The sequence below is a fragment of the Diceros bicornis genome, chromosome 12 (assembly GCF_020826845.1).
Source record: "Diceros bicornis minor isolate mBicDic1 chromosome 12, mDicBic1.mat.cur, whole genome shotgun sequence".
NCBI classification, from domain to species: domain Eukaryota; kingdom Metazoa; phylum Chordata; class Mammalia; order Perissodactyla; family Rhinocerotidae; genus Diceros; species Diceros bicornis.
The window spans coordinates 53,574,795-53,596,584 of NC_080751.1; the positions used below are offsets into that span (position 1 = coordinate 53,574,795).

General features: G+C 45.3%; 1 protein-coding gene across 1 annotated transcript in view; it reads left to right on the plus strand.

Annotated features, from left to right (window-relative positions):
* ALK (ALK receptor tyrosine kinase) overlaps positions 1-21,790 on the plus strand; it is a 693,809-nt gene that overhangs the window by 370,949 nt on the left and 301,070 nt on the right. The gene's annotated exons all lie outside the window — the stretch shown is intronic.

Consider the following 21,790-nt stretch of genomic DNA (forward strand, 5'->3'; position numbering starts at 1 on the left):
GCCATTACTGCTAATATTCCCTGGGTAGTGTCTCAGGCACTGATCTGTGGGATCCTCTGGCTGCCCAGGCTGGTAGTCCTTCCAGAGGCCAGAGAACCAGATGGCACAGTGGGCATTTAATGAGTGGGTGTTAAAGATATTCATTTCCAAAATCCAGGTGAAGCCAAGAAGAAAACAGCTAAGGGGAATGTTAAAAGACCAAAATAAAAGTAATTCAATATGCTGGAAACAGTTTTACCAGCAGAACTTGGGCCGGAAGGGAAAGAACAAACTACCATGGCCGCCCAAGCAGGTTCTACAGGAATATGGGACCCTAGAGCAGAGTTGGTCAGGGATACCACAATGGTATCAATTCAGCAGAGATTGGAACAAGCTTTGTTCTAGAACCTCTAGGGCTTATACAACACTGAAGTCACACCAAATATCTATGTCAGTAAACTCCTTTAAGCTTCCAGGAGATACTTGCCTACTCAGTGACCCATCGGGCCTCTAGAAGAAGTGACATTGGAAAGCAAACTTGAACCAGTGCATCTCTGTGCCTGCCTTTTTTCCTCATTCCGTAAGTATAAATACCACCATAAGACCTCAGTTTTGCGGAGCACCAGATCTGATTCCCTTGTAATCAGCAAGGGTGAGAGATCCTTCCTTGTGGCATGTTTGCAGGAGAAAGACCTCCACTTTCTAGCTACACTTAGACTTTGCTTCCCTCTAAGAAAATACTTTTCAGAGGGGTCGCATCTGAACGATGATATTACCCATCCTCCACCTCCATGGTGTTCTGGGTCAGTGAGAGAGATCCTACCTACTGCTTTTCTAGTAAAGCTGTATGGTGTCCTTAGTAATTTCTTGAAAGTCTTCACCCCACCTCCCTGCTACTGACCCACCTGTATTTAGTTGTGCTTCAAAGAACTACAAGCTGCTACAATCCCAGCAGGAATGAAATCTTGGCTTCAAGAAGGATGCTCTCCCCATTCCTAAATTCATATTCATCTTCTTGCCTCTGAAATGCCTCATTGGGCTGGCCAGGAGGGGCCCAGCCACCAAGTGCCTCTTGCTCTATTCACCAGAAATCAGGAATGTCGGATGTCTGGGCTGCCCATTGTTTTGTGTGAGCTGTCCTCCAGGGCCAAGCCTCCCTCCAACATGGCCTCCCTTTCTTGTGAGAAGCCCAGATGGGAAGGCCTCCCATCCATGGGAGGGGCTGGTAGTGGCCTCAGCTGCAGTGCCATCATATAGGCGTTTGCCCACCCTCATGAGCTCTTTATGCTGACTTCTGCACTCAACACTCCTGCCCCACCAAGCCTGGCAGAGACCAGAGAGTACTACTCAGGGCTTCTGGGACTTCAAGCAATCAATCTCTTGAGGTCCTGGTGGGGGGAGATCGTTGATGTCACAGAGGGAAATGGAGTTTTGGATCTTCCTGAAATGCAGGCTGAGAATGTGCATGAGTGTGAGAGGAAGAGTGCCAGAGGGATTTCAGCACTTCCTGAGTAGCAGAGCCTGCTCCCCTGTATAGCATGGTCAAGACGACGATAGATCCACGGTATGACCAGACTTGGGGGCTTTTGAAGAGTTTTCCCCTCTTTATCCTCCTATGATCATAACTACCAAGTGAATTCCCATTTAACTGATGAGAAAACTGAGGCGGAGACAGGAAATAGGAAGTGATGTGGCCCAAACTAGACTCCAAGTCTCCTGTTTCATCATTCATGCTCCTTCTGGGAAACCCATAGCCTCTCAGCAGGAACTCAGGGGGAAAGAGTGGGGTTTGGAAAGAGGAAATGGAAGGTAAAGGAACCTTGCAAAAAGAGATGATATATATTCTTTGGTGGGTCAAAACTGATGATGCCAGGGGGCATGTGATGGCAGCCTTCCCTCCACATGTGGTGAGAACAAGGAGACCAAGACTGCTCGGTGTGTGCAGGCCATGAACTTCCCCTGAAGCTGCCATGGCCACCAGTCTCAAGGCCCACTCTGCTGGCCAGTGCATTTTCTTCCCAAGGCGACTCTTCCATCACCAGAGTCGGTCTGCCCCCTGGAGGGTGGGAGTTGAAGCAGGAGAAAGGGAGCAGGGGTGCTGGGGCAAGCCCATGGACTCAATGGCTTTGCTGGGGTTGCCCCTACATCTACAGGGGCTTTGCCTCAGGCTGGGCTCTGTGCATCTCCGTGCAGAGATGTTCTCCCCAACCCGGCAGAGCCATCTTGAAGTTTGATGATGAGTGGGAGTGATTTCAAATTTAAATTAAAGATGCCCAAGCCAGGCTCCCCAGCTCCAACAAGATCAGTGTGGTGAGGGTGGAAGGCGGCAGCTGAAGGAGCAATCCATAGACTGCTCTGCTGCGGGGAGGAACTCTGCTGCCCCAGGCATCTTGGCAAGCAGCAGGACACAGGCGCTTGTCAGAGCAATACAGAGAGCTCTGGGTATTTGTGTAGAGTTGGATCTGGGTTGCTCAGCCTCAGCGCTGTTGACATCTGGGGCCAGACAATTCTTTTTGTGGGCACTGTCCTATGCACGGTCCCCACCTTCCCAGGCCTCTACCCACTAGATGCCCATAGCACCTCCCCTGCTTGTGACCATAAAAATGTCTTCAGACATTGTCAAATGTCCCCTGGGGGGCAAAATCACCCCCAATGAGAACCACTGAAATAAATAGAACATTTTAGAGCTGGGAGGAACAGGCGGATTTACCTAGTTCAACCTTGTCAGTTCGCAGGTGTGGGAACTGAGGCCCAAGAGGGCAAAGGGACTTGCTCCATGTCACCTGATGAGTGTCAGTGTTGGTAGGCAAGTGTCTTGAGCCCTACACTCATGTGTATGTGCCAACCACTATACTAGATCCTGGGTTACAAAGATATATAAGGCCCAGTCCCTACCCTTGAGTAATAATAACTGTTGCTAACACTTATTAAGGACTTCCTAGATGCGCTAGCCAGTTACTGTCGTGCATTTTACCTGCATTTTCTTGTTTAATACTCAGCAGCACAATGAACCAGTACTGTTATTATCTTCCATTTTACAGATGAGGAAATTCAGTGAGGTCAAAAAACCTACCCAAGGTCACCAGCTAGACAAGGTGGAGGGGGTGTGAACCTAACCAGCACAACCTCAGACTGTTTTTACCCATTGCTGGAAGAGCTCAATTAGGCCATGAGAGTGCAGCAGAAAAATTATTATGCTGTGAATCAAAGCCCTGAATTTAAGTCCTAGCTCAATAAACAATCATTTACTTTCTATTTGTTAGGACCATAGAGGTGCTAGGGACACAAAAGGCCAGCATTTGATGGTCCATGAAAGGATGCTCCATGAATAAGCTCTATGCCTTCAGGCAAATCCCATTCCCTCCCAAACCTCAGTTTCTCCATCTGTAAAGTGGGGATGATGTTGTCGGCCCTGCTGACATGGTTCTGTGAGGTCAACGTAATAAGGGATGTAAAGAGTTTTGCACACTCTGAGCAGGATGCAAATGTAAGAGGCCATTATTTAATACCCTAATCTGCTCTGCTCTGCTCAGAATTTGAGATCACAAAGGATTGAGACTTGTCTGTTCTCTGATTATGAGGTCAGTGCCAGTCTCAAGAATCCTTTGTTTTTGAGATCCTTGGCAGTTTGCCTCTCCGGAAGCTCACCCCCTTTAATGTCAGAGACAACCCCAGCAGCACAGTGCTTAGTGTGGCAAAGGGGACACAGTGACATCCTGGTGGTGATGACAGTGATGATTACAAACAGGGCTGGCTTCCTGTCAGAACAGAACATGGTGGTTTGGGGACCGCTATTTGGAAAACAACATTCAGCATTTGTAGTAATAAGGGAGGAAGTTGTCATAACAAAGTCTGCTGGGAAGAGCCTGACTCAGAGGAGTGGGCTGAGAAATAACTACTCAGCAGCCACCGAGTCCCCGGAAACCACCGAGTCGTGAGCACACGATGCAACGTCAGAGGGAACAGCAGCCTGCCTGGAGGTGCTGGAGGCAGGAGTAGGCAGTTGGGGAATCCCAGCAGCTGCTCCCTTCCTTGTCCCCTAGAAAGCAGCAGCATGCATGAGTTCTAATGAAGCACAGAGCTTGAGCGCCCACGTCTGCCAAGGCAGCCTGGCTTTGGCCGAGATCTCCCAGGGAACAGATGACAACGAATGCCTGGCCTGCTCATCTGTTCATCTGCCCGACCAGAATGGCCATAGAAGCAAGGAAGCAGAGAAATGGGCTGTCAAACAGCCCAGCCCCTCTGGCCACAGAGTCCAGCAGACATAGGACATCTTAACTGGAAATTAGAGGCCACAAAGTTCCCATGAATTGAATGAATATGGTAATACCTATTTAATACGGTGAATTGTGAAACAGCGTAAGGAAAATGGCTCACGTTGTGCCCGACTGTAGTAGGCACTTAATACAAGCTAGATCCTTTTCAGTTCATACATTCATTTAACAACCATGGATTGAGCTCCTCCTGTGTAATAAGGTGCTGGGAACACACAGCCGAAGATGACACGAGCACAGCTTTCAAGGAGCATCCAGTCCAGTAAGGAAGACAAAAGCAAAATAGAAACAGCACATGCTTGCGCAGATGTTTTTAAATTGGGACCCAGAGATATAAAGAGGCTGAGCTAAGATCACGGGCCAGCAGAGCCAGCACAGGTAGCCCAGCCCCTGCTGCCGCCCCCTGTGCCTCCCGCTGCCCTTCCCTGCCTTGCTGCAGAAAGCTGTTTCAGAAAGAGCTATCCAGCAGCAACTGGCAGTGTGAAATCGGCACCCTCCTGCACTCAGGAACACAAGCTCAAGGGTCGGTGGTGTTTTCGGATGTAGGAGCGACTCCCCAGGGCTCCTTCCCGGACACCCATCACAGGTTTTCCTTCCTCTCCCAGCGCACGGCTTTCTCCTGCAGCCGCGGGTATCTGGGGACTTTATTATGTGTGACCAGAACTACACAGTGTGTAGAAGAAAGAATTGGGCCCTGAGGGGATAGAAGTTGCCAATCATTTGAATTACTAATACTTGAAAAGATGTTTTAAATCTAAAGGATTTGGTGATTCTCAAGCTTGAGCCGAGATAAGCTGTCAGGGCCATTTCACAGCACAAACAAGGCTCATTTCAGAGGGTGGCAGAGAAGTAAGATTCTCCTTGGTGCAAAGCTTCACCTTTCTGCAAGATCTTAACCCCTATGCTCAGAGGAGACTTGAGTTCAATCTTCTCCCCAACCCTGTTGATTTCCTGGTGGGGAAGCTGAGGCCGAGAGGCGTGACGTGATGTGATGAGGGTCAAAGTACAAGCCAAGACTCATGTCCATGTTGGCACACTGAAGCCGAGTCCTCCCACGCTCTGTTCAGTCTGTACCCCAGCTGAACAGCTTTATCAAGAAATCCTCAAACTCACTACCCTTAGACTAAAATCTGCAGCCACCCTTCCCAGGTGAAGAAAAAGCCATGTCGGTGCTGGGTACCCACACGCTGCCACGTTTCTTTAAACTAGTCAGTTCTGATCAAAGATCCCAGCTGTCAAACCAGAAGTAATCCTAATGGGAGACACGCCAAAGTAATTTAACCCAAAGCAATATGGATTTCTGGGTGTTAGGAGCATCAGTGTCAGTTCTGCTTCCATCACTAATTTGTATCATGGTTCTGGAACAACCACAGCCTTTCCCAGCCTTGACTTCTTACCTTCTCAAGTGGACATTCAGCTGCACTCTGCCCCTTCCTCCTTCCTGCAGTGCCAGCAATCCCACTTCTGGTTGCTACTCGGGACTGGCGTACCGGGAAACGAGTTTCCCCACCCCAGACTCCTGCGCTTTGCTCCCCTCTCCTAGTCTGGCCAACAGGACAGTTACCCCTACTGACCCAGGGAGACCTTCCGCTGCTGACTCTTCCTGTAAACAGACTGGATGGTCTCAGCAGGCTGAGTGAGGGATAGGCTCAGGGTAGGGCAGCATGGAAAGGCGCCACAAGCATTTGCTTCTGAAAAGATGCCTGGCTGCCTTTGCCAAGCTGTGCTGGGTTTAACTTCAGGCGGCCTGAGGCAGTGGGGCAAGTCTGGCCAGTGTGGGGAAGTCAGAGGCCTGTGGCCTGCAGCGCCCCCTGCCAAAGTTCTCCTGCATCCCGCCTGCCTGATAGACAGGATCGGGAATAAAAAAGGTGATCATTTATTGAAATTGATGCCCTTGAGTGGCAGTGTCACAATGATTTAATTTCAGGCCCAGCTTTTTCTCACTTTCAAAGTCATTCGCAGTGTTAGCTTCTCTCTTCTTCCGCTTGGTCTGAATAACACACTAATAAATATACAATAAGGGCTTTAATGTCCGGGTGATTTACACTAAAAAGAGAGAGCCATTCAAAGGCTTTAAAGATAATTTTTTAAAGCCTTAAAACTCACACCCAGGCTTGTCAGGGACATATTTCCCAGACACCCTGGGCCAGGAACAATGGTGCAGCTTGGAGTTTTCTGAGCACAGCACGGTTATGAGACTTGAGCCCTAAGTGCACTGAGAGGGCGCTCCCACACACAGCGTGAGTGTGGGCAAGTCTCTGAACCTCTATGAGCCCCAGCTTCCCTATCTATAAAATGGTGATAAGCCCACCTCAAGGGGTTGTTGGGAGGATTAAATTGATAACATGCAGAGTGGCTGCTAATAGTACTCCCCTCGCCCTGCTCTTGCCTGCCCCTCTAAGAAGTCCAGGGCTGGCCCTTCTCCAAGCTGCTCAGGGTTGTGGGGGAGTGGGTGTGAGGACAGCTAAGGTTACTGATTTCACACCCTTCATTCTCAGAGTGACCACCTGTGTTCTCTATGTTGGACCCCAAAGTACCAGTCCCACTGACTGTGCTTGGATTTATCATATTTCTCACCCCTGTAGGTAGTAATATTGAAGCAACTACTAAAATGCTAGTCCTTTCTAGAGCACCTGGACTTTAAGCCATTAACATGATAGGTCTCAAGCTTTGGGGGTGAAAATCAGAACCCTTTCTCCATTCTGCAACTCCAGCGATTTTACAAAATTCATACGACTGAGTCCCATCCCAAGCAATTCTGATTCTATTAGTCTTGGGAAGGGCGCATGAGCATATGTATTTTTTAAAAGTGCCACAGGGATTCTGGTGTACATGAAAAATTAAGAATCATAGCTAACACTTCAACTTGAATTGGTTGATCCCATACACTAGTAACTTTCTATGACCATTTAGTAAACACTAAGGAGAAAAGTCAAAAAGAAAGCTTGAGAGGTGATATGGACTTGTGTGCAGGGTGGAAAGTCTTTTCTTCCCCTCGTGGGTGGACAGGCTAGTGACAGGGCTGTTCAACCCTGGCCTGATCCTGCCTGTGTAGCCCCCAAGCTGTGGTAGCCAGGGTGCACTCAAGGCCATGTACAGGACTTGTCTCTATTGGTGGGTCTACTCAGGACACATCTGTTATTCTCTCTCCAAAAGGACTGCAGCTTTCAAGGCCACAGGGGACTGAGAAGAATACAATGTGACTAGGAAAAGCCAGACTTTTCAGAGTCAGAAAGAGTCTCCATCTCATCCATCCTTCCATCCATGCATTTATCCATCCATTCATCCATCTATCCACCATCCATCACCCATCTTTGTTCTTCAGAATGTCAGGTGTTGACTTTCATCTAGGTCCATGTCACGTGTTGACTCTCGTCTAGGTCCCAGATTAATAGCAGAGCCATGGCACTCCTTTTTGTTCTCAGGAGGCAAATACTATGTCATTAATATTCATGGTGAATATCTGTACGGCGCATGTCCGGGTTATCAGATTCATCAACATCCATCAACTCATTTCATCTTCACTACGTTCTATGTCATATATATTATTACCTTCATTTTAACAGATGAGTACACTGAATCTCAAAGAGGTTCAGTGATTTGCTCATAGTCATGATAACAGGAGAACACAGGAAACTGAGAGCTGTTCTCATCCAGTCAGGAAAAGCTCTTCTTAGGAAGACTCATCTGATTTTTGGCCGTCTAGTTCTGGGCCACAAGCCTTGAAGGCAGAGATCTCAGCTTGTACATTTCTTATTCCCCACAGTGTCTGGCACAGTGCCTAGCACATAGTAGGTATTCTGTGTTAGGTAAATGGACATCAGATCAATTTAAGGTAGTCTATGATGTGACTCTTCTTAAGCCTAAGCTCTGGGTCTAAAAATTAAATCCCAGTCAGAGATCACAGAAGAGTCTCTAATCAGTGAAAAGATGGAAAGTATTTTCTCCCCACCCTCTGTCCACGCCCAGGGATAGATGTGTAATTCTCTCCAGGGCTCAGGAAGCAGCTGTCAGAGTGCACCTCAACTGTGAAGGTTGCCACTAAGTACAAAGGACATTTCCTTTCCTGGCAGGTACAACTTTTACTCACGATTGCTTTCATTGATGGGCGTCAAGAAAAATAAATGAAAAGACTATCGGCTTCTGCCAGTTTTGACCTTCGAGATTTGACAGCCCAAGGCTTGTAGTGAGGCTCTTTTGAGCTGGTTGCTTTCGTTTTCCCACTCTTCCCTGGATACTTGGTGGATTGAACACTAAAAAGATGAAAGAACTGTGAATACCTAGAATTCCTTGGCTTGCCAGAATAGCATTTGGCAAATCCCATAGTGATAAATACATGTTGTATACAAAGAGAAGTCAAAATGCGTGGAAACAATCACTTCTCATCTCAGAAGTGTTTATTGAGCCTCACCATTTCTCCTTGGGGAGGGAGATATTAAAAATAGGTGGAGGAATTCAGGCAGTAGACCACTGGTATCAAAGAATTCACTCATTCATTCCATCGTGCATTCTGTCAACAAACGTTTATGGATCTTACTTTGTCCCAAGCACTGGTTGGATTCTGATGGCTCATTCTGCCTTAAAGGGGCTCACAATGAGGTTTGGTGTTGGATGACAAGGGACAACTGCGATGCTGGGGGGAAAGGGCTGTAACGGGTGCGTGCACATGTGCCACAGGGGTGTGGAGGAGTGCATGCCTCTGTGTGCCGGTGGCTGGCAGGCAAGCTGGCCCAGAGAAGACAACTTGAGCTGGATCTGAAGGGAGAAGGGGACTGGTCAGGTGGACAATGGGAGGAAGACACCCCATGCAGAGAGGGCACGTGTGCCAAGGCCTGGCAGCCTGAGAATGTAGGTGTGCTGGGTCTGCACCATCATTCAGCCATCCTGCCCCATCCACTCTCTCAGAGTGCTCACACCTTCATGTGTATGTGCCACCAGCTTATGTGGCAACAGAACCCGTCCCCTTGTCACCAAGGCAGGCTCCAGACAGAAGAGTCTCATCCCTGGACCCTCCTCCACCCCCACCACCTCTTGTAGCAAATGTCCTGCTACAAGTGCTCAGAAGATTTCACGCTGGGTCCAGGCACTTGCTCACCTTCTCTCTCTCTCTGGCGGTATCTTCCCCCACAGTGAGGACTCCAGGTTCCTGTAAATAATTCGTGTATGCAGCTGTTTGCTACCCCAGCACAAGTGGATTTCAGAGTACAAGCTAGTCACACTTTCTGGTTACTGTTGGCTCAGACTCCAGGACTTTCCTGTCATCCCTCCGCTCCTCCCCCTTTGCAGGGAGACAGGTTGTTCCTCACGGATTGTCCTCCACCCCCTTCTCCACCACAGAGCCCCTTATTCATTCTTCAGCACCCAGTTCAATGTCTCCTCCTCTGAGAAGCCCTTTTAAGGTCCCCCGAATGGCATTGGCCCTGCTGCCTTGTGATGATCCAGCTACAGGCCTGTCTCTCCCACCAGTCGACAGGGACCCAAGGTCCTTTCACTGCTGGCTCCTAAGTGTTGACACATAAAGGAAAGGGAGAGTGAGGCTGCTGGCTGGGGATGAGCCAGCACCCTGGCAGCCTAATTAGAAACTCGTCTCCCTTCCAGCATTTCCCTTAATTTGTATAATAATAATAATGAAGAGGAGGAAGAAGGTTTTATTTCATTCGAGCTGCTATAAAAAATACCACTGGCTGGATGGCTTATAAATAACAGAAATTTATTTCTCACAGTTCTGGAGTTGGAAGTCCAAGATGAGGGTGCCAGCATGGTCATGTTCTGGTGAGGGCCCTCTTCCTGGTTCATAGTTGGTGTCTTCTCACTGTGTCCTTGCATGTGGAAGGGGCAAGGGAGCTCTCTGGAGCCTCTTTTATAAGAGTGCTAATCCCATTCATGAGGGCTTCACCCTCGTGACCTAACCACCTCCCAAAGGCCCCATCTCCTAATACCATCACTTTGGAGGTTAGGTTACAGCATGTGAATTTAGAGGGGATACATTCAGACCATAGCAAGGACAGAGAGGAATAGTTACTTGTGAGAGCCTCTTCCAAAGCCCATCTGACTTCAGCTCCAACCAGTAGGATGCTCATCATCTTGCAAAGCAGACCACCCCACCGTGGGGCAGCTGTAGCTGCTAGGAAGAACTTGCTAATGGCCCTGTGGCTTGGTAACCTTGGAAAGTTACTGAAGGTCTCTAAAAAGTTATTTAATTTCTTCAAGCCTCTGGTGTCTCTCCATAAAATGGGAGTAATAATACCTACCTTGTAGGAGCTTCATAAGGATTATTGCTTTTAACAATGGTAGTTAAAGCGTGTTGAGTGTTTACCATGTTCTTAGCTAATGCATGTGATAGCATTTAATACCACAATTTCCCTATGAAGTAGTACTGTGATAATGTGAATAAGGCACCTAGAATAATTTGAGCAGACACTTATATGTTAGTTCCTTCTCCTATTTCACCATTATCTGGCTGATCCTCTGTTTCTCCTCTGGAATTATATACAACAAGCCTACTTTCTCCTAACGAGGCTGTTTTTCATTCCTTTGAGGATAGTTTTCATGTCTCTTCTTAACATTTTTTTTCCCCAGGCTAAACAATTTTAGTTTCTTCTACAGCATATTTTCCAGAGCCACATTCTTCTAATGTAATCTTACCAGTGAAGTGGTCAGGGGCTTGTTCTTCAGTGATCTGGAAACCTCAACCCAACAATGTAGCTTAAGCTTGGCTCACTCTCCCACCAGCTGCATCCTGCTGTTTGAACCCCCGACACTCTAAAGTTGACACCGTTAGGAACCATGGAGGCTGCCGGAGCATTTCATCAAAACCATTTCTTAGATTGTTTGCATCCTTTCTTCCAGGTGGAGAATCCTCACGTTTCTCTCACAGGCAACAAAGGCCTTTCTTGTTTGCTATTGACATTCCCCAAAATACCTGATTCAAAAAGATTTAATTCTGGTCCCAAGCTTTTGCGTCATCTTGCTGCGTTTGTCATCCTTTCAATCTGCCAGCTTTGCCCCTTTGTTCCCCTAATTGCCAGAGACATTTTTATACTGAGTAAATTGCATCAGGCTCACTGCAAAATAAATCAATTTGGGAAGCGTATGAGCTGCACTGTTGTCTTAAGTGTGCATTAACATTTAGATGCGTTATTTAAAACAGGTCCAGGGTTAGTGCCAGGGAGACAGCCTCAGGACTATTCTGACTCATTCTCTGCAGCCAGCCAGACTCCAGAGAAGGGAATCCTGCAGCCATCACCAGTCCTGTTTTACTCTCTGTCCCTCTAACGAGGGCTTGAACTAGGTGAGAACTTTTAAGAGCTCAGATTTGGGAAATTGATTGACAAGCTGAGTTTGACTTGGTGGTCTCAGAGTGAAAAGCAAGCTGGAGTAGGAGACGACAGGGAGGAGAGATTCTCCTTCTCTCTCATCATACATCAGGCACGCACACGAGATCTAGGTTTAAGTAGAAATCAGACAGCCAGAAGTCTTTGGCGATAAAACAAAGCACACAAAAAGAAACAAAAGACACCAGCCAACCCTCTTTTGTGTCAAAATTAAACAATGTTCTGAAAACCAGTGAAAAAGAAAAGCTGCAATCCAGATGATCCTGTGGAGATTCAATGAGCTAATTCTTTTATCATCAAAAGAGTTAGGTAATAGCGCCATTAGTTGCAGAAGGTTTAAAAATTGGAGAGAGTGGCATCACCAGGACAATTGCCTGATTTATGCTTTTTCAATCACCTGGGCTCATGGCCTAAACTGGTAATGGACTCCATCCATCAAAAAATTATTCCATCTGGCATCCTGGTTTCTGAGGAAATCTGGACGTCCTCACAGAGAATTGGCTAAATGATATAATGTATGTGAAAGCCCTTAGCACAGTGCCTTAGTAAAAGGTGGTCGAATCTATTCAGTCTATTGTAATTTTATGTTCAGAGATATGATGGTGCATTAGATAACAGAAGAGAAATAAAATCTAAGTTGTATAATGCCATAATTAAGATCCTGATGCCCTGAGATGTATGACTATGAGGATTGTAAGGGTGGCACCTTCTCAGGGAGATCTGCCCAGACACATCTGTCCCTGTGCATCCCTTCTCCTAAGGCCCTTTGTAAGCACTAGCTCCAATCCCATGGAAGCTCACCAATGCATTTCTGCCCATTTCTCGTAATAGAATCCGAACTTCAAGCGGGTATACACTGTGCTTTCATTGTGGTGTGCCCGAAGTCCAATACAATGCCTGACACAGAATAGATATTCAATAAATGTTTGTTGACTGAGAAATATTTCCAAATAGAACTAAAAAATATTGTCTTGCTGATTTCTGAGTTGAAGCAGATGATGAGTAAGGGTATCTTATGCCGTTGTGCTGGGCAGGCCAAAAGCAGTAGGATCCCTGACTAGAGATGGAAAACAATGCACGAAGACCACTGCCACCACTTGTATGGACTTGCTATATGGTGGGCATTGTTCCAAGAGCCTTTACCTATATGTACCCATTTAGTCTTCAAATAGTCCTATGAGGTAACGTATCATTATTATCCCCATTTTATGGATGAAGAGACTGAACTTGCCCACAGTCTTGCTAGTAATGATCAGAGCTGGGATTTGAACCCACAGAGTCTCGCTCCAGAGCCCATGACTACCACACTACATGATGTGACCTCTCCAAAAGAGATATGAAGAGGCGGCCCCCACACTGTCCCCCACAGGGGAGTTCACAGGCGGCCCTGTCAGGTGACATGTCAGGTGGACAGGGGCACACACCAGTGAGAAGAGACTGTCCCCTCTACATGTTCCACGTGAAATAGCACCTCCACTACCTACCTAGGGACACGCCACCTCCTACAGGGTAGAGAAGTGGACCCCTTAATTCAGCTACCTGGGCCTGAGAGGAAGATGCTATGCAAGGCCTCGTGTGTGGTGCTGGTTTGGGAAAAATGAGAGCAGAACAAGCACAGGATTATAGTGGGAGCAGGAGAGAAGTTTCCGGCACAGCCCTGTGTCCTGAGGACGAGAGTAGGGAGGGGGAAGGGGAGGCAGAGCAGACCTGCACTCCAACCAGACCCTAGCAGTGCACTTAGTCATTTCATTCTATTTAGAGGCAAAATTGAATAACAAACCACTAAGGAGAGAGATGAGGGATGCATACATAATGTCTTATTGGATAAACTGAGGCAAGATGGAAATAACAAAGTCTACTTGCTTCTTGCTGTTTTGTGGAAACTCATGCTGAGCTGGGACCCAGGCTCCAGCTCTCTCACCGCGAAGCCCCCACTCAAATCATTGGACCCTGCTCTCTCCCCAACTCTGCTCAGTCAGGCTTGAACTGGCCTTGCACATCCCTGTGAATAGGATTTCCAAAAGCTCTAGAGGAAAAGTGAAAAAAAATCTCTCTCTTTTCCAATTGGCTAATGAAAATATCTTCCTCTAATTGAACTTTCTCCTCTTGCTTATGCCTTTTGATGCCTGCACTTAATTTCTTTTAAACAGGAAGCTGCTGTGATCAGAGAATTCAAAGTTACATCTGCATCTTTTGTGCTGAATTGTTTTACCATAGGCTTCCAAAGCTGGTTACAGGTTTTGATTTTGATGAGAGCAACATAGGTCCCACCAGTTGTGCTATAATTAGTTGTCTGCTTACACAATTGGGGAGAGAAAATTATTTATTGATTCCCTATTCAAAAAGAAGATCAATAATGTGTTTCCCACAACCACATGATTCCATTCTGACCCTCTGTCTTGGTGAGCTCATGTCCCATGGTCCACCCCCTCCCCCTTCCTATCCTGGGTTGCCCTTCTCTTTGTCTTCATTCATTCATTCATTCATTCTTTCAGTCAGTCAGTCAGTCAGTCAATTCTTGTCTCAATAAGTATTCCTCTGCTATGTGCATGGAAATGTGCTAGATGGTAGAAATAGAACTGGGAACAAGCAGAAATGATTGCCGTCCTCATGAAGTTTACATTCTAGAGGGAGGATGAATAGTAATAATCACACGTATAATCATTCAATTACCATAGTGATGCAGGACGGAGGAGCAGAGGCTTCTATAAGGGGCGCCTGACCTGGGCCAGGAGTTCAGCGAAGCCTTCCCAAGGAAGTGGCATTTCAACTGAAGTCTGAAGGAAGAGTAGTAATATGACAAGTGGCAAGACTCTTCCAGGGAGTGGGAACAGCTTATGAAGGCCCTGAAGGGAAATGCGTGAGATATTTTTTAGGAAATCAAGGAAAACTGCTGAATCTGGGCCTAAAAGTGAAGAGAGGCCTGGCTGGGGAAAAGGATGGGGAGAAAGAGAGGCAGAGGAGAGGTAAGGCACACTGAGGATCACAACTTTTATCTTAAGAGCCACGGAAAGCTGATGTAGAGTATTAAGGCTAGGACTGCGAGTAAATTGGAGGTAGGACAACAGTGGATGTGGAGACCCCAGACCTTTGCAGCACCCCAGGGGACAGGAGGGTAAACTAGAGAGTGAGGTCTGGAGAGAATTGAATGGACTTGCAGATATGTACAAGGTGCAATAGACAAGATTAGTAATGGATTAAATACAGGTAGGAGAGAGAGGAAGGTATTTTTGTCTTGACCAGTTGGGTGGATGGACCTATTCACTAAAACAGGCAAAAATGAAGGAGGTACAGGCATGGAGAGGAAAATAGAAAATTCAGTTTGGAGATCATGAGTTTTTAGGGACTTCAAAACATTCAAGTGGATATGCAAGTAGATACAGGGATCTAGAGCTCAGAGAAAAGATCTGGGCTGGAGAAAAAAAATTAGGAGTTGTTGGCATATTGGCGTGACCTTGGTGCCATGGGAGTGTATTAAAATGCCTAGGAAATTAACTGGTAAAGCATCATAGACCTAAATGTAAAAATCTAAAACTATACAATTTCTAGAAGAAAGCATAAGAGAAAATCTTTGCAAACTTGGGTAAGCAAAGATTTCTTAGATAGCATACAAAAAATATAAACTATAAAACAAAATATTGATCAATTGGAGTTTATCAAAATTAAAAACTGTTGCTCTTCAAAAGATTCCATTTAAAAAATGAAAAGCCAAGTCACAGAATAGTAGAAAATACTTGAGATTTTATATACATATCTCTGACAAAGGACTTGTACCCACCCAGTTAAGAAATGGACAAAAGATTTTACTTGACACCACACAAAAGAAGATATACAAACGGCCATTAAGCATATGAAAAGATGCTCAACATTGCTAGTCATCAGGAAAATTAGAATGGCTACAATTAGAAAGACTGACCATACCTAGTGTTGGTGAGAATAATGAAGGAACTAGAACTCTCTTGTACTGCTGATGAGAATGTAAGATGGTATAACCACTTTGGAAAACGGTTTGGAAGTTTCTTTAAAAATTAGGCATACACCTACCATACAACCCAGCTATTCCACTCCTAGATATTTATCCAAGAGAATGAAGACGTATGTTCACACAAAGGCTTGTACGTTAGAATTCATAGCAGCTTTATTTGCAATCGTCTCCAGCTGGAAATGACCCAATTGTGCACCAACAGGTGAGTGGATAAACAAATTGTGGTTTGTGTATACAATGGAACACTGTCCAGAAACTAAAAGAAATGAACCACTGACACTTAGAACAATGTGGATGAATCTCAAAATCATTTCTGCCCAGAGAAAGAAGCCAGGCACAAAGACTACATGGTGTGTGTTTCCATTCATATAGAACTCCATAAAATGCAAACTAACCTACTTATGTACAGTGACAGAAAGCAGGGCAGAGGTTGCCTGGGGAGTAAGGCAGGACTGACTACAAAGGGGCGAGAGGACTTTTAAGGAGTGGTGGGGAGATAATGGAAATGTTCTATATTTTGAATGTGGTTATGGTTTCCTGGTGCAACAACTATTAAAACTCATCAAATTTTACAGTTTAAATGGATGTCATTTATTGCACATAAATTATACCTCAATAAAATTGATTAAAAAACAAATCCCCAGAGAAAGAATAGAGTGGGAAGGTAAAAGAGCCGAGAGTACAAGTAGTGAAAGGGAGATGGGAAAGTGGGTGTGCATGTGTAGACAATTATATTGAGGAGCTTAAGTGTGACGGGTTGGTGAGAGATGGCAGATGGAGGGGGGGAGGGATCAAGGCCACTTATTTGTGCCCTACTTGTCCCTGACTTGTACCACTCAGATACAGCTAGTCAAGATGGAGCCTCTGATTCATGAATCACCTCTCTCATGAAAGTTTCCCGGAAGACTTCAACCTACTCTGTTCTCTTCACTTCTCAACTCCGTAAAACTGTCTAGACTACAAAATACCACTCCAGTGTCTCATCTGATCAGATCATGCCTATAGGTTACTCTACTCAATTCTTTGTTTCCTTTGTCTAGCAATACCCAGTGCTATCTTTATACACAAATTGTTCTGCATAGGAGTTTCTCGTTTCCCCCAACGAGACTGTTCCTTCACTATTAGTTATTGAATTTTTGCTATGAGCTAAATGATTTACTAATATTGTACATATTGAATACTTGTAACATCCTATGAAGTAAATATTACTAACTTCAGTTCACAGGGAAGAAAAGTAAGGCTTGGGGAAATTAAGCAACTTCCAAAAGCAGTAGAACTGGGATTTGAACTTAGGTCTTTGTGAGTTCTGAGTTCTCAGTTCTTTCTGAGTTCTAAAGCCTGCTCATAAGCACTGTGGGCGTGGCTTCCCTCCAACTGAGGCCGTGTTTTATACTTACCGTGCCCACCTTTGCAACTGGTACAGTGCTAAGCACATTGCAAATGGTAAACAAATATTGGTTTATTCATTGATTGATTCCCTCGACTAATATTTTTATGTTTTAAAATAGCAACCACCTGCCACCAGGGACTCTTAAGGGGCTTTAAGAATGTCAGTTATTAGGTACATTTCATCCTTGCTGGAGCAGATGAAGAAATTAATTAAAGGGGCCCCAGGCTTTTTGTCAGTGCCTGGGTAGGAGGAGAGAAAGGCAGGTCAGCTTCCATCTCTCTGCTCATCTCAGCTACCTTTTCACCTTCTCTGGGACTTCTCCTTCCCTTCAAGAGAAGCCACAGGAATGTCAGGGGATTGTGACCACCTCCACTGGTCACCTTGGCCCAGACCCAGTGTAGGAGTTTCCATTACACTCATGACTCCATTGGGATTCCTGGAGCGGGAAGTGGTGACTTCCACTTCCAGTGAAGCCACTGCTTGGTCTTTCTTCTTCTAATTGCAAAGTGACAAGTCCCAAATGTGAAATACAAGTAAATCACAATTGATAAACATAAAAACTACCTTTCAATATCCTTGGAAGTAAAGTCCCCTCTCTAGCTCTTTCTTTTTTTTCTCTCTCTGTGTCTCAGTGTCTCTCTCCAACTCTACCTTCTTTCTTTCTGACTCTCTAATGTCCCAAAAAGCATGCATTATAATTGCTTATCTAAAAGGTTTTTTAAGTTGTTGTAAAAGTTTAAGTTCTATTAGAAATACATTGGAACTAGATTCCAATTATGTGTCCTTGATTTTTGCATAATTTAGAGCAAGTCACTGTTTTTTGATGAATCAGTGCAGAAACAGGAATTCATTCATGAATAAAGGTTTCCAAGGATTCATGAGAATCCAGAGTGAGATACTTGCCTAGAAGGTAGAAACACTGTTTCTTCCAGATTTTGGAGTTTATATTCAGTGAAAAACAAGCGAGTAGGAGGGACTGAAAAGTATTGAACTAGTGAGTACAGAAAGCTTTTGCTGATCTAATTTACTCTTAAAACAGCTTTCTCCGTGGTTGAAGGAATCCCTGTTCTCCTTAAGCCTTTCTTTCTAGGCTACAGTTAAAAAAAATAAGTTTCTTTTAACGTAGCAGGGGAAACTAACGATGTGTTGAAGATGCTTCAGTGAGAGATGAAGCTGAAATCAGTAATGCTGGAAAAGGTCAAAGCCAGAATTGTTATTTAAATGTTGAATACCCAAAATTTGCTACAAGTTGCTTATAAACATTCACAATAATCAGTGCTCGTTTCCTCTGGAAGCTTTCGTTAAAAGGAAGCCTCCCACACGTGACCGTGTGTCTGTGTATGTGTATATGCGTGTATGTGTGTGTGCGCGCGTGTGTGTCCCAGAAACAACTGTCTTTTTATAGTACGGCTTGAGTATCCCTCTTCCCCTGACACATAGGAGTACCTGCACAAACTACTCACATCCCATTTTTAACTTTTTTTCTTTTCCATTAAAGTAAAAATACCTACTGAATCAGAATTACCAAGAGAGGAGCCTGGACATCTCTTTAATAATGCAACCCAGATGACTCCCATGACTGAGGAAGCTTGAGAAACAAGACTTAGATGGTCTGAAGCAAAGATTCTCGAGGTTTCTTGTGCATATGAATCACCTGGGTATCTAGTTAAAATGTAGATCCTGTTCCAGTAGGTGAGAGATGGAGATGAAAATCTGCATTTCTAACAAGCTCCCAGGAGATGCTTATGTTGCTCTGACCACGTTGGGTAGCAAGGGTCTAAAGGAAATGCATTCAAATGTCCACACACAGATATCAATTGGGACTAGAGGCGAGAACAGTTACAGAGGCACCTTCTGCCCTTCTTGCTCATCCGATGAGTGATGGTAGACAGGATTCTCAAGAAGGCCAGCAAGGCCCTGCGGGGCGGCAATTTCTCAGTGCACTCACCAAGTTCTAGATGAGATCTTCAGTTTTGCAGGGCCACGCATGCTCCGGACCCAGGCTAACCACACTCCCAAAAGACATGCATAAGTCATAGATGCTAATTTTTTAATGTCCAATAAAACATATAATGATTGGTGAGAATCCTTTCTTTGGTCAAGGCATTCTCTGCCTGCAAGCAGATCCGCATGGGCAGCCAAAATATCAAATTATAATCAGTGGGTGGCTTGGCGAGCAGGCCTTCAGAAGTGTCAGCTGAGTGATTTCAGTGGCCTCTTGCTCTACTGTGGGGACGCACCTTAAGTCATGACTCAGTTAACTTGGCCCGCCTTTCCTGCTCCTATTCTGAGAACTTCTTGCTTCTCTTGAAGTGTTTTGATTCAATTCATTCCTTCATCCCTCAAATGCAAAACTCTCCCAAGCCCCGGTGTCGTGCGGGGCACTGAGGTCACAGAAATGTTAGTGAAAATTGAGTCCTGCTCCTCCTGGTTTGCATCTGAAAACCATTCTGTCTCTTTTTCTTTTAATAATGTTTAATTTAAAAAAAATTTTAATAGTGGTAAAATACAATAAAATTTACCATCTTAACCATTTTTAAGTACACAATTCGGTTGTCTTAAGTAAATTTACGTTGTTGTGCAACCATCACCACTATCCATCTCTGGTATTTTTCATCATCTCAAACTGAAATTCATACCCATTAAACACTAACTCCCCGTTCCTTACTCCCCCCAACCCCTGACAACCACCATTCTACTTTGTCTCTATGAATTTGACTACTCTTGGTACCTCATAGAAGTGGAATCATACATACTGTATTTGTCCTTTCATGATTGGCTTATTTCACTTACTGTAATGTCTTCAGAGCTCATCCGTGTTTAGCATGTGTAAGAATTCCCTTCCTTTTTAAGGCTGAATAATATTCCATTGTATGTATATACCACATTTTGTGTATCCATTCACCTGTCGATGAGTATTTAAGCTGCTTCTACATTTTGCCTATTGTGAATAATGCTGCTATGAACATTGGTGTACAGATGTCTCTTTGAGACCTGCTACCAGTTCTTTTGGATCTATACCCAGAAATGGAATTGCTGGATCATATGGTAATTCTATTTTTAATTTTTTGAGAACCGTAGTACTATTTCCATAGTGCTTGCACCATTTTACATTCCCATCAACAGTGCACAAGCATTCCAGTATCCCAATATCCTTGCCAATACTCTGCCTCTTACTTTAAGCGACTTCCTTAGCTATATTCTGGGCCATTGCCCCAGTGTCCCACTCAAAACACTCTTTCAATCTTCTCTGCCCTCTCCAAGTCCTGCTCAACTTCTGAAGCCAAGTCCCAAGTTTTCTAAAAAATCTGATGACATTAGCCCCTGATGAACTCACTTTGTCTACACCTAAGACCACTCCTATTTTCCATTAACTGAGTGTCTCATTCTCAAATCACCCCCTGTTGCTCCAAGTAGAGTTCATGTTCCATGCTCCTTGGTTTTATCTAGCAGTAAAAGCAATTGGTATTTGTTGTAACTTGTTTGGTAGAATAATATGAAGAAAAGCAAGAAGTATGCAGAATCTGAAAAAGGAATCAAGTGCCCAAAGCTTGATTCCTGTTCTGAGAACTCTGTACAATGAGAAAAGAAATAGAGTCCTGTTGCCCCAGAACATTGTCTCTGGTGGAGGCTTACTGAGAGCCTCTGGACCCACCTAGTCAGATATCCTTCCCGTGGCCACGGTTGCCTTGGAGAGCACTGACCCTAAAGATCATCAGGTAAGGAGAGGCACTTCTCAGAGGAGGCCTGGCTCTGAAAGGGCTAACCACAAATCTGTAGCAAACCAGATTCATTAGTTCAGGGGATTGCTGTGGGAATCCATGTGGATTTTATCACAATGTCTGCAGGCACTTATGTTACACAAGTGCTGAGTTTTCTTCCATATCCATTCACCCCATGGTAGATGTCAGTAAACAGCCCCAGTGGGGCTGCTGCTGGCTGCTGAACCAAACAAATGTTACTTTTTTTTCCAATTAATCTGCGCCCTTTTGAGTTTGAAAGCTTCTCGACCTCTCATTGGATTCTCTTTAGGGAGGCGATAGTATCCCTTGGCTGCCTCATGTTATAGAAAGAGCTGATGGTGCTGGGATTGGCCTCTTAGAATCTCTGCCATTTCTCTGCCATCATGTGAATGCTCTGACGTGTGATGTGTCTGTTGCCATCCCTGGCTCGCCCTGCACCCATTTATCTGTATGAAGCAACTCCCTGAAGCCGCAGCCACCACACACGGGGCCTGCATAGCAGAGGGCCCAGTTCCAATGTTCTTTCAAGCTCTTCCACTGGGAATGGAATTCCAGTCACGTCAAGAGTGCTGGCCCAACACAGAACTCCTCCTAAGCTCATCAGAACCAGAGGGGAATGGGAAGCTCTGGCAGGTAGAAGACTTTTAGGACATTTAGTACAACTTCCAGCTGGTATTTGAAGCCCCTGTCAAGTGGTTGGCAGTCTATTTGAACTTCTGTGACAGGGAACTCATTGCCCCCAATACAGTTCAATCATCTCTAGACAGCACATTTGTTCTGGAGCCATTGATGCCCCAAGAGTCTACTGAGCAGGAATTGGCATATAGCCGGGGAGAGCAACAGCTACCCAGCACTGGGGTAACAGCAGGTCTCTGGCCACCTTCCCCCTCCTGGTAGTCCTGGGAAGCTATGCTGAGGACTGTGTGATGTCTGGGTGCCCCAAACTGTTATAAAACTGCCATCAGGGTATCCCCCCCAGTAGAGAATTCATCAGCCTTCCTGCCTTGAGAACCACAGAGCAGCCCAGCTGCCCTCAAGTTATGCCCCATCAAGAGGCCCCAAAGGTTTTGGAGTTACTCTCAGCC